This window comes from Corvus moneduloides, chromosome 1 (assembly GCF_009650955.1).
Source record: "Corvus moneduloides isolate bCorMon1 chromosome 1, bCorMon1.pri, whole genome shotgun sequence".
NCBI classification, from domain to species: Eukaryota; Metazoa; Chordata; class Aves; order Passeriformes; family Corvidae; genus Corvus; species Corvus moneduloides.
The window spans coordinates 15,467,211-15,481,060 of record NC_045476.1 but is presented as its reverse complement, the minus strand read 5'-3'; the positions used below and the strand labels follow the sequence as shown (position 1 = coordinate 15,481,060).

General features: G+C 37.3%; 1 long non-coding RNA gene across 1 annotated transcript in view; it reads left to right on the top strand.

The window, feature by feature from the left end:
* The window catches only part of LOC116439775, a 31,464-nt gene extending 28,046 nt beyond the window's left edge, over positions 1 to 3,418 (top strand). Inside the window, exons 3-4 of the long non-coding RNA XR_004238271.1 lie at positions 728 to 927; positions 1,504 to 3,418. This is a non-coding gene — a long non-coding RNA (uncharacterized LOC116439775). The remainder of the gene's footprint in view (positions 1 to 727; positions 928 to 1,503) is intronic.
* The last annotated feature ends 10,432 nt before the right edge of the window (positions 3,419 to 13,850 follow it).

The window sequence follows — 13,850 nt, the reverse complement described above, 5'->3', positions numbered from 1 at the left end:
CCAACTGACTTAAGAGTCCCCAAACCCAGATAGTTTATATCAGTTCACCGCATAATTTCCTAATTCACTAGGATTTTGTAGAAGGTTTGAAAGGTCTCATCATACAAACTGCTTGTTTGAAAGGTTAAACAAAAAAAATAAAGGTTGATAGTGTACACTTAATCACTCTTGGGATACTTTTCCATTCTTTTTAATCACTTTTAAAAACCTTTTTGTGTTTATTCCTTTGACTTTATGCATGTAGGCGTCACACATTATAGGCAATTATGACTAGCTGGATACTGATTTTTGATATTTAATTTATTCTTGTGTGTATAAATATTTTTCCAAAAATTGTGCACAATTATTGCTATAGAAAATACCCTGCTTCCAATGCAGCTGGGCTATTGGAGGCAAGGCATTTAAACTAGGGGGTCAAGGAGCCTGCTGAGAAACAGCAGAGTCTGTTTTACAATTATGGGCTGTGGGACTGACGCTTAACTTGATACAACTTTGACTCAGAGGGCACAGATTGTCACAAGTCAGGGCTATCAGACATGGTCTGACTTGGGAGGTGGGTGTATATATAAGAAGAGGATATTTTTCTTTTCTCTTCAATATACCTGAAATAATTGATTCTGTTTGGTCACACAAAGGACTGTCCACCCTGGCTTTGGAAATTGGATGGACCTGTGTTGTGCATTTGAAAACAAAATATTCTGATGGTGGAATCATCCAATTTCCCTAGGAAAATAAGCAGAAGTCCCATCAGTAAGACTGCAACAAGGAAAACAGAATAGTGAAATAGAGTTTGAGGCAAATCCTGTGGCTTCCTGCAGTTGGTGTGGGGATGGACACGGACTTGGCCACGATACACTCCAGTGTGAATCGCCATTTCATAGGTGGGAGGCAGACAGTGCCGTCCTTTAGCCTTTCCCTGGGATCCTGGTGAGTCTAACTTTGTTATAATACATATGTTAAGATCACTTATTTATTAATATTGTTTTCCTTCCATTGAAAGGAAAGCAATTTGGTTTCTAATTAGCTTCATTAAATATTTTTAGTGTGTTAATGTTTTCAAATTAAGCACTGACTCCATAAAATCATTCCAGGTACTGTTTTTGCTGCAGGACATTAATTCCATTTTTTAAAGTATTAATACAGATAAAGGAACTTTGTTCTTTGTCTGTCTACCAAAGTGCCTGAAGTGAACTTCTTTCCCTCTACTCCTGCTAAATTACTAATTAGCCCAATGTACCTCAGAGACGACAGCCTTTGAGACTGGCAAAACTTGGGTTTTGAACAAAAGTTTTTAAGATGGTAGTTGGTGCTCTTGATGACAGATTTGAGGAGAAAATGGTATTCCTTCTTTTTTTTTTTCCTAAGCAATATCACAGAGCGAAGCAGTTGATTAACACTGACACAGTGTAATCAAAATTGTGCAATAGTCTGATAGGAAAACATTGTTTATCTTCTCATGGGGAAGTGTTATTGACATGTGCTCTTTCAACTCCTACTGGAAAGTTTTAGGTTCAGAATGGAGCTGTCGCTGTTGGTGCCAAACCTGTGACAGGTGAAGCTGTTTTGGAAATGTACACCCCACCACTTTGGCCCCTTCCATGCACAGAGAGGAGAAACAGGAAAGCCGGGACTGAAGCAGTTGGATTGGACTTAATAGTATTGGAGTGCTGGAGCTCAGCCTGTCTATCCTGGGGTAGATTTGCTGAGGAATTAAAGCCATGGTTCACAGTGCACACCTTAAAAGCAGAAATGCTTATTCATGCATTTGAAAAGGTGAAAGGTGGGAATATTAGAAATAAACTTTCCTACTTCCTTTGTGCTTAATTTCAAAAGTATTGTGGAGACTGAGCTGATATTAAGGGTATTTGAATGTGCAGATACAGACTGTGAGATACACTTGTGATGTAAGTTGCTCACTAGAGTGCAGTGATTACAGCACTATTAGCCATGGAGAAGGTGGCATAGAGGCAATTAGGGATAACATACTCCTTTAAAAAAGTTTCAGGTGCTGAATACTTACTAACATGATAGAGTGACACCAAAGAGCTGTGAACTAAAGAGCCAGACAAACTAATCAGACTTATGAGCATTAATGTACACAGTATCTCTTTAAGCATGTACTTTTCTTTGGGCTGAAAACATTAATGCAATATTTCATAACTTCACAATAGAATTTCAATTGGTACTTAAAATTGGGAATAGCAAATAGCTACACAGCAACAAAACAACAAAAGCAACACAGCAACAAAAGAGCAAGTTGTTGTTGTTGGCTTTTATTGAGACAAATGTTACGATATATTTGCCTACAAGATTTTTTTCCTGAATTTTATTTTTCTTCATGCATAGTAATTCCTGAAAAAGTAAAAAAACCCAAAACCTTACATAAATTTAGAATGTAAACTATTTTGTACAGTGATGACTGAATATTTACATATTGAAACATAGAACACCAGGAACACATAGAAACAGACAATAATAGGTACTGGTACTCTCCCTCTGTCACATATAAGGAACTCTAACCAAGAAATTGAGCAATTCATTTAATACTATTTGGTAAGTCATCATATGTATTGAAGAAGGGCTGAAAGCCAAGGGAGGAAATTCTGTCTGAATATCAGAGATCTGTCAGTGATTTCAGCCTTTACCTGTAAAGACTATTGCACAGTTGTATTTTTATATGGTCTGTCTTCTTCTGGCAGTCTTCCTTGTTTAGCTTAGTTTTTTTCAATTATTTCCTTAGTAAGCCCAGGGAATTGGGAAGGAAAGATAGTAGACACTAAGGAAACTGTTTACTCTGCGAGCACAGGCTGTATTTCAGATATCAAAACCTTCTCCTTGCATGCACTCACCATTGTTCTGAACACACTGAGGAAGGAAACAATAGCTGTGTTGGAGAGTGCTTGAAGCCCTCCATGAACCTGAATTTTCACACATAGAACAATAACTTGTATTCCCCAATGGCTGTACTCACTTTAGAAAAAATGTTGCTTTTGGGCAATATAACAGGTATCCCTTTGGTATTGATGTCTTTTGTGACTAATTTATTTAAATAAGAAAACTGAAGGCCTTTCCTTAGTGGTCCTTTCATACTAGTGCTTTTAAAAATGGGGACATGCTGAGTTACAGAGCTCTCTCAGCTTTTATTATTCAAAATTATTTTATTTTTGCTGATCTGCCTCCAGAACTGCTCCTAGACACTAGGAGACCTTATATTAACATCTTCCAGGGCCTCCAAGGGAATGTCTTGAGAATTCTTTTAATTTTTTGCAATTCTTACTCCCCCTCCTTCCTTGCTTTGCCTGCTTTCAAGCCAGTGACAGGTTGCATCACAAAGTCAGATTGTTCTGTATCTCTCCTGGGGATTAATGGTGGAAAAGAAAATAAACAGAAGATGGTGGTTTTTCATTTTATTTCACAATTCTCATTCACATTGGAATTATTTTTTATTATCTTTTCAGTGGTTTGACTGCATATAGAAAGAAAATGATAGGGAAGCAATGAGAAGTGGGAAAAGAGAAAGGCCATGGCTGCAGCTTCCTGAGACCCTATAAACTGCAGAATGTTCTCCTAGACACTCATTCCTATCTACCTCCTAAAATCCCATTGTTTTGGTTCAGAGGCTTCCAACAGAAATATCACTGCTTCTCTGAGGTCCTTCCTAGCAGAATCCAGTTTACTGACAGTGGAAAATTAAATTTGCCTGCAAGGCTGGATTGCTTTTAGCTAAGTCTAGGTTGTCTCTAAAATCATTGTCGCAGTCAGAAAACTTGTATGAGGTCCCAAAATGGTCCAAGACTAGGTCTGAAGATCCAGGATACGATCCAAGACAGCTGTATCTTCAATATTCCTCTTACCCACTGCCATGAGCTATTCAGGACTGACAATTCTGCAATTAACTAGGTTCGAAATTGAAAAGAAATTTGGGATTTTGTTTCTTACAAATTTCTTCGAGTAGATTACTGACATTAGATAATTCAAGTGTGATAATTTGAACTCTCCAGCCTTCATTTTACCTTTCAAAATTATACCCTATAGAGGCTTAATTTTTCTATGCATAGGCATTTGGATACAGCATAAGAAGGGAAACATTTACCTCCATGTGTCAGAAGGGAGGGCGTTGGAAAATTGATAAACTGTGGAATTGAATTGAGAATCACATTTTCACTCTATATAGTGGGTGACTGCAGTGAGGGGATGGAATAACATTCTCCAGACCACCCTACAGACAAGGGGCACCAGGGCTCAGTGATAATGGCTTTTTATCTCTGATGCTCCCCAAAATTTGCTAGACTCACCAAGACAATACTTTCCACCTGCAGGGAGTCAGCCTGTTTGCTGAGACAGAATATCTAGCATGAGTTTTTCAGGGAACTTCTTCTTTTGTTTGGTGCCGTACACTGAGATCCTGGACAGAAGGATAAAATAGGGTGCCAGGTTGTCTAAACTCAAATGGTTTTGAAAAAGCCAGCCACATACTTTATACAAACTGAGCTGTTTCCTCAAAGCAGCAGTGGACCTGGAGTGATGCCTTTTCCTGGTCTTAAAATCAAGAATCAAACATGGTCAGATGGGAAAAAGGGATTTTACCTTGGTATTTATTTTAAGGATCCCAAGGTGCACCACATCCAGGTGGAGTGCACCTCAATGCACACCGCAATGCACACCCTCAAAAGATCTGGTATAACATTATAGGTTTTACTAATTAGCATATCTATCAAAGATTCCCCAATGAGAGGCTCGAGTGAGCCCCCCTCCCCAAGGAACCTTCCCCTGGATGGTTCTATCTTGGTTTATAAAATGTATTCTGGAGAGGACCTTGGTGTCTGGGGCATTCTGATCCCTAACTACAAAGCTTCTAAGATGTTTAGTCTCTTAGCTAGACAAATAAGTCTAAGAATGTAGGCAAAAAACCACTGAGAATACGAAAGTTATAAAAGGTATATAAAAGGGGTATAAAAGAAAAGGCAAAAAATCATCATGGCATCAGGAGAACATGACTGTCTGAGATCATAGGAAAACCAGGTAAGTGGAAGAAAAAAAGTGAGACCTCTCTGCTTGTGGTTGAGCTTATTTGAAAATTAAAATCTATTTATAAATTGTGCTGTTTCTGTTAAAGTAGACATAGAGATTTTGTAAACACAGCTTTTTCAACGATGCAGAAAGTATTTAGATCTTTTGTATATAGAATATCAGTCACTTCATAAATCCTTTTCACAGATTCATGTAATTTTTCACACCTGACACTCACTTCTTCAGCCAGTGAGAAAAAAACTCTTGAAAATAGAGGAGCTATGTTGGGAGGGTGAAGGTAGCCTTGTTTTTACTGATACTTTTGTTAAGGACAGCCTGTTCCTGGCAGGACCCTTTCATTCCCTTACTCTTGTGTTTCCTATACAAAGGTCAAGTGTAACAACAGAACACAGTGAGAAGTCTTAGGAGGCTCAAAAGGCTTAGAAGAAGTTAAAAACATGGTGACTGGGCTACTGCATCCAAATGGGAGATCTGGGTTAGGCAAAGACTGTGTCTGAATGAAGTGTTTTCCTCCAAACAGAAAACGTTGCTCTTTGAGGTAGAGCTCCTACAGTCCCTGAAACAGAAGATGCTAAAAAGTTTGTAGTGTGCTTAAATGATCCCTGAAAAAGAACCAGGAGAGGAGTTACCTTCCAGTAACTCAGAACTTCAGCAACTCCAGCAGTGATGAGGATTTTTACCTGGGTCTCCAACTACTCAGAGAAGTAGTCTGGAGTAGTCTACAGCACTCTCGTGAGGGCATGCTCTGCTGAGGACTGTCAAAAAAACAGATCTCAAATCCCAGAAGTAAAGGCAAGAACCGTAGTTTGGAGATTATAGGATGTGCCCTAGTGACTAAGTTAGTGGATAAACCAGTGAAGCTTATCTAGAAGCATATTAATGGACATAATCCTTCATTTCCTTGGTCTTTCCTGACAAGTGCCTTTAGGTGTTTCATGCTGTCTGCAAGGGAACATCATATACAAATGGAAAATGATGTATTTTTCTCTTGGTTTTGGTATGGAAAAGAATTGAAAGTATTTTTAATTCCACTTTTTTTTTTTTTCTTTCTGTTCTGTTGTTTCCATGTGGATTTGGGTGGGAAGGGGAAAGAATGGGTTCAGCAGTCAAATGTAGGATTTAACTGTGTACAGAGCCATACTCTCAACTCACATAAGCCCTTTTGAAATACCATGCTTTGTCCTTACTAAAAGGAAAAGCTGTTCCTTCATGTGTTAGTTAACAAAGGTTAAGTAAAGCATATTACAATCTGAATTATAGAGGGCTGTTGCAGCTTGCTTAAGTGTTAGCAGGTCAAAGAGAACACTGTGTCCTTGAAAAAGTTTTAGTTTGACCTGCTAACAAATGTTAATACATCTGTCTTGTTCAATGTGTTTTTGTGTGTGAATGTGCATGTATTTAAGGACTAGAAAAGAAATGTTTTATGTCAATTCAGAATTCAGCAAGTGTCATTTAAATGGGAAGCAATAAATCACTGAGTACCAGAGTATACTACACTTTCCCATAGAAGATGTAATATTTTACTGAAGGCTTTGTAGACAATATTTCTGCAAATATTTTTCATTTTTTGAGCATTTCTATACATAAATCCATTAGAAGCTAGACAACCCTATAAATTAGTGAATGGCTGGCTTTATAAAAGTGTTGATAACAAGTGGTAATTTTTGATTCAGGGCAAGTTAGCAATTAAAAGACAGCCCAATAAATTTTTAAGTTTTTAGCAACTATTCAAACTGAGTCTTATTGTCTTAAAACTTTTCATTATTTTTATCAAAGAGGGTAGGAAAAAGTATTTTGTTAGCTTCTTGTGAGCAAATATTTTTCTGTTACGCTGTGAGTGTATGTTACTATTGCACTAGCAGTGTTCACTGACCAAGCTGAACTACACGCGCTGAAAAGACTAGGAAGGAAGCAAATCCTTCATTATACAACTCACAACTTTCAAGGACGAGACAGGCACAACTGGTAGGTCCACGGCAACCAGAGGAAGCATAAAGAAACTGCAAGACAATGGAAAGCTGCATGTGTGGCTGCAATCTCAGGCCACTGGCTGCCTAGGGACTGTCAGGGACTTGAAATATGAAAATGTGTGTGAATTTAAGATGTTGGCAACATTTTGCTAGTCCTTGTGAGCAAGCAGGAGTGGTCTGTTGAACGAAAAGGTGAGGAGTTCATGCCTGATGAGATAAAAAGTGGGAGTGCTGGAGGTACACACAGAAAGGAGCAAGGTGTTAAAAGCAAATAGTCCAGGAAATGGTTGCAAGGCCAGGTGCATGAGGAACATCTTTAGCAGTTATAATGAGATGACATTAATGAGTGTTCTAGCAGTATCCGAATATTGCAACTTTGCTCTATGATGTCTTTTCCATACCAAATTCATCACCTCTCAATGCCCTTTTCTCCAGACGTGCCTTCTTTAAAATGCAGAGAAAAATAAAGGTCCTCTGAAAGAGAGAAATACATTGCTCAGGACATCACAGAAGGCAATCACTGCATACCACCAGAACATACAGCTCTGGTGTAGGAGGGAAAGGGAAAATAAAAGGATTGCAGCTGTAAACTGAACAACTCTTTTTGAGGCACCCTGCAGTTTTGGTTTGGTTTTGTATTGTTTTTTACTTTGTCCCTCTTATTTTAAAAAACATAAAGCTTTTAATCTTGTTATTAGGAGGCAGAATATCTTACTGTATTGTCTGCAAATTCTTACTTGCATAGATTTTTAAGTAAAAAAAGTCTGTTTGTTAAAGCATTGGATATTTTCCACTTAAGAGATGAAAAGTCACAACTGTGCTGTGATGTTTTATTTAAATATAAAAAATAGCAAGCTATCAGCACAAACCAATTAAATAATACTTCTTGTCTCCAGATTAGGCTACACACAGCTTTATATTCACACTTTGGTAAAAAAATCAGCCTTTACTCAATATAATCAGACTGAATATTCCAGAAAGATTATCCTTCCACTGTTGCTGGAAGCACAACAACAAAATTTGTTAAAAAAACCCAACAAACCAACAGTTCCACACATGAGACATTTTTGAAGCCTGTAACGCATCAGCACAAGATGTCTATAGATTTTAACAGTCCACAAAACATCAAATACATACAAGCGACCACTTATTATGACTGAAATGTGGGGCATGGTGGCAACCACTTCAGCTATTCTTAAATCCTTTTACTGATACTGAACCCATCATGCTCACAAGAATCCTTTCCAAACAGGTGAATTGTCTAGCAGATCATCAATGTCCAGGGCCCGTTTAATTTTGTAAGATTTGTCTCTAGGTAAATAGCAATAGCAAGCTGTTCAATAGGACTCAGTTCTGTAGTAGGCATTTACAGTGGGCCCTATTTTCAGCAGGAATGAGACCAGATGGCCTTTTAAGGTTATTTTTGAAATTATTTGTTCTATAATTCTGTATTGCCATGTAAATTTTTTTAAAAACAGCAGCACCATCCTGCCCTTAGCACTCAAAATGAACCACCATAATGTCATTGTAGGAAGACACCTCTGGTGTATTTTTCTGAGTTAATCTTCACAGGCAGGAAAAAATATTCAAGGTATTCCAGAATAGTAATTTAATCTTGCAGCAGGTTAAAAACCAGGTATAGCATGTCCTTAATATATTAACATATGTGTACATTAGTATCATGGAGTTAAAACTACAACATGACCAGGGAAGGATGCTTTACGTGTTAATCCAAAAGCCTGTTCACAAGTGTGAAAGCAGAAAACTGAGCTGTATAAAGGTCTGGCAAAGCTACACCCAGTGGTGCTCAAAATAACTTCCACTGGAAAGACTATTGTCCCTCAGTGAAACTAAAACCAATATTGGACTTGAAATACTCCTGATTGGGTGGGAATCTGAAAGACAAAGACAAGAATCAGAGAGCACAGAGTGGTAATGAGTAACTGATGGTTGGTTTTCCAGAGAAATAGTTTTTCCTGGTTGTAAGTTGTACTGAACTTTTAATATATGGGTATTTGTGGTTCTTCTTATTGAACTGTGTCTACATGACATCATGGAAGGATTAATTTAGCATCTCCCACAACCCAGATCTGACAGACAGTAAGTACTTTTCTCCTTTACTCAGAAATCTTCTCATAATGTTTCTGATATGATGAAGAAGGAGTTATAAAAATTTTATTGCCTTGTATCCCAGTAATTCAGGCTTGAAGAGTCATGTAATTTGAGAAACTCTCCTGGCAAGGAAGTATGATGTTTTTGTTGTTGGTTTTTTTGATATTTTTAACAGACATTTTTTAAAAAGAATATTATATAAGGATTAAAAAAAAGAAGAAAGGTGACAAAAGTGTTTATGTTACCATTTAGATTGAATTCACAATGTTTGCTTGTAATTAAAATCATCTTCTCTGAAGACAAAAATTTACAGAGAATAAATAGAACATAGAATTGTTGATTGCTTGCATCATCTCATAAATTCTTACATGAATTAATACTTTTGTATTAGGTTTATGTAGTACAGTAAAATGCATTATTTAGATAGTTAGCCAATCTAAACCTAATAGTGAAATACTTTGAAATCGGTTCCAACTAATCATGTTAAGAACTAAATATCTTAAGAAATACCTTATGCTGCAGTACATTCATGCTCATGGAAAAATGCATTAAAAATATATTTTAGTTAATCAAATTTGGTTTTTTTTTTGTCTTGATTTTGTGTCTTTCTTTTATGGTATAGAGTATTTTATAATTTGTTAAATAGAAAGTATATAAAAAATCATTTAGCATTCTTACAGTGTTGGCATGATTTGATATAACTGAACCATATTTGCTTGGATATTTTGCTGAAACAAAATGCTACCAAATGAACATAATTCTGAGGAAGTCCAGTAGTATTTTCTGAGGATGTCAGTATTCTTAGACATCTTTTAAGAATTTAACCAGTAAATTGCTTATCTAGGAGCCCTTATTTATGAAACTTTTTTAATGTTTAAAGGGACTTAAATATTTTGTGTTCATACACATTAACATCAGTAAGAATGAAATATTTGAAAGAAAAGATAAAGCTCAGGGGTTTTAATCAATATGGCTTTCTCAAATGAGAGTACTTTTGAATTTTTCTGGCATCGTATCATTTTGTTTCATAAACTGTTTCTCTTTTGGGAGATCTACACCCTTATTCTTAGCAAAAGTAAATCCGTATTGTCCAACTGACTTCTGTGAAATTGTATCCTTGCAAGCCAAGCATGAACCTGGTCCATCTCTTCCATTAAAATTAATGGAAGAAAGATGTGTCCAAATGACCTAGAATACTTTGAATCTGTATTTTCTTCAATTGTGTCAAAACAATGCTTTTAATAGTATATATCTTTTTATACACTGTATGTGTGAGTGCATATTAAATGTGCTGAATAGCTTAAATGTAGACTGTGATTGATTATTCCCGTATGAGCCCAATCTAATTCTAATCCATTGGTTAGGATATAATAAAAGACTGTTTTCATCAAGGACTTGGCATCCCCTTGAAAACTGGATTTCAATATGACAGCAAAAATGAACACAATACAAATAAATCAAGTTAATGAAGCTTATCCAGAAGTCATAGCTCATATGAGCCTAGGACTCCACAGTCTTAAAAAACAAAAAATAGAGTATTAACATCTGGTGTTAATTAATAATGTGAAACAAACAAACAAAAATGTTCTTGAAATATTTTTTTCCCTACTATTTACTGTTTTTACATTTCACAAGATGCAAATAAAAGGACCCAGTTTTTCATTAGCAGTTGTCAGCTGCAGCTTGCAGGGAAAGCTGGCTCCTTTGCAAGTAGCGAGCCCCAAACAAAGGTGGTGTAAAAGCATCGGCAGAGGCAAAGGATGAGAGAGGGATCTTTGTGTAGGTTCCAGCAGGATTACGGCCATTCGAAGATCCAGGGACAAAGACCAGGAAAAAGGGGAGAGGACAGCATTTTATATGGAGGTGGAACAAAGGGGAAACAACCAATGGGGATCGACTGAGGAGGAGGAGACAGCAGAGGAATATCCAATAGGGATAATTTAAGGGAGGGAATTACATGAGTAGACCAATGGGGCATCAAAGAAGGGAGAATTTTCCAGAACTAATACATAAGCAACTAGGGGAAATACATAAACATGAACTTATACATAAAACTGGGTGGACAACTCCTGAACCAATAAACTTAAAACATGTAAACCAAGAACCACTAGGAACATGGGAACTCGCTGTAACCAAGGGGTGAGAATCAGACGTCTGTGTTCTGGAGGCGTGCCCACCAGTCCTCTGAATGCTCTGCTGCAGTGGCCGCTGCCACCTGCACTGCAACAATTAGCTTTTTAAATCTGGAGCCTACAAGCTGTACTTGTATTAAGTAGTCCTTTACTCCATGGGTGGCCTATGAGTAAGGCTGCCAGACTATGTCTTGTATCTCTGGGCATTTCTGGGGAATCTTCTTTTTTCTTAATCCTAGTCAGAGAAATTAGAAGACAGCATGATATATGTCTACTCACATGAACTTTCTAAAAGGTCTAAAAAATATGTTTTCCCTCTTCTAGACTCTACTGATGTGCTAGAGAAAATGGAGTGTTACTTATCTAGTTATTTGAAAAATATGTGGACTGAGATGACCCTTTATCATGTAAAATCCAGCAGATGTTGAACGAGATAAGATGATTTTACCAATTTTGCTGCAGATAATATTGGCTTACGTGACAAAAATTAAGGGAATTGTGATGTTACAAAAGAATTTGTTAGCTTTCATGTTTTAGAAGTTCATAAATGGGGTCTAGACTCTTGCATATGTCTCTTCTTCCTATCCTGAGTTGTCAGACTTCTGGCAGAGTGTGTTGTGGTTTATGTCCCTACAGATATTCCCGTTGTCTCGCAAGAATGCATTTGTGTATTGCTTTGGATGACTCTTAGACTAAATTCATTCCCTTTGTGTTTGTAAAATCAATTGCTCTTCATTTGATGTGAAGCTGCTTTCTGGTGGGGCTGGCTGGCTGGATTGCTGGCTGATAAGTCTGGGAAGTTATCTGCTAACCTAAATATTGATCTTTCTTTCAGACTTTATCACCCACAAATTTTGATATGCCCATAGTTATAAGACTCCCTTAATTTCTCTGGAAGCCAAACAGAATTGCTCCCATGTGGAGCAATTTCTGGACTAATGCTTCTTCTGGAATCTGTAGCCCTTTCTGCGCAGCGTTAATGAAGTGAGATCCAAGAGAAGCATGAATTTGTGTTCTAAATGATGGCTCTGATTAGCATGCAAGAACATTTAAATGAAAAATACTGATTAAAGCATACATATTTTCCACTGAAAGCTTCTTTATTTTATATTCATGCTTCAGAGAACATAAGTCTCAGTATGGAGTACTTGCATAATGTGAATGCTGGAACGTGTGCAAAATGTGAATGCTGGAACATTTTTACCACTATCACAAGAAGCTGGTCTGAGTCTGTCCACCTTCTACACCTGGGAGTGATCTCTTGGAGCATTCCCTGGATTTGTACACTGTGCGTTACATTTTCTATAGTTAAATTTAATTTTGTAGTATTTGCAAATCATGTACGCCTCAAGAAAGCTCTGTGTTGCTGGGGTTTGGATCCAGCTAGAATGTATTGATACACATATGACTTTGTGGGGACAGGTCTTTCTGAAAGAAACACAAGCTGCAGAAGGGTTTGGAGGCAGCATGAAGATACCAGTCTGTGAGCATACGACAATTTATAATGTACCTGCATTTTAATATCTTAATGAAAAGAATCCTGCATGCTTAGAAGTGGGGTGTTCACAATGGCTGATTTAGCCTTTTTTTGGTCTGAAACTGTCCCTGTGCTTGGTAGCAAGAGAGGGTCCAGCAGAGGGTATTTCACAGCAAGAGATATTGCATAAGGAAGTTAAGCCCTGAGGCCAAAGACAGCCTTTATAAATGCCCTCCACTAAAACATTCATATTTTTACTCAAATTTGTTGTATAAAAACCTGCATTCATCTGCTTTAGGAGCTGATTAGACACCTTGTACAAGCCAGAATTATGTACCCAATTAAAATGTTTGTTTCTAAGAGATGGTACATTATAACCTCTTGGGAAAATCCAGGAGTCTGCCATGTATTGCATAATTAAGAAAACACAAAAATTATCAAATGAAAAACCAGACTAAAAGAATGTCATAATTTTTGAATGCTGTTATTTTTTTAAATTAAAAGTGTTGAACAAGTGTTAGGACTTTTTATTTCTCAGAAATCATTTTTAATTCAAAGGAAGTCAATTTTTGGGGTCTAAATAACTTGTCATCTATGTAACAATGCATTTTCATTTCTGTTTTGACTGTAGTTTTAGCTGAAAAAATCTGGGAAGCTGAAACATTTTGTCTAGCACTGATATAGCTGAATCTGTCAGGAATGGACTGGCACTTGTCACTTTTCTAGTCTCCAGGCAATTTGGAACTTTGTCATTTGTGATTTACATGTAACATAAACAATTATATCCCTCTGTTTTAAGGAATTTCCAGGGACCCTACATCCCTGCATTGCACTGAGATTTGTGTGCAATGACTACTAACCTCTCTCAGTCACTCAGGCCATCACTTTCTTGGAAAGAAGAAACCTGAACTTCTGGTCCTTACTCCCAACAGTGTGGGTGACTTTGCAGTCTAATCTTTTGTCACCCCACTGCAAGTCATGGAGGGAGAACTTGTGGACAGCTGCGGGCTTGGGAACCATGAGATATTGTTCCATCCTAGCTGCCACTCTTTGCAGAAGCAGCAACAGCAAACTCCTGTCAGCAGCAGTAGTTCTGAGTGGGATAGTTTATTTAGTTAGTGGTATATA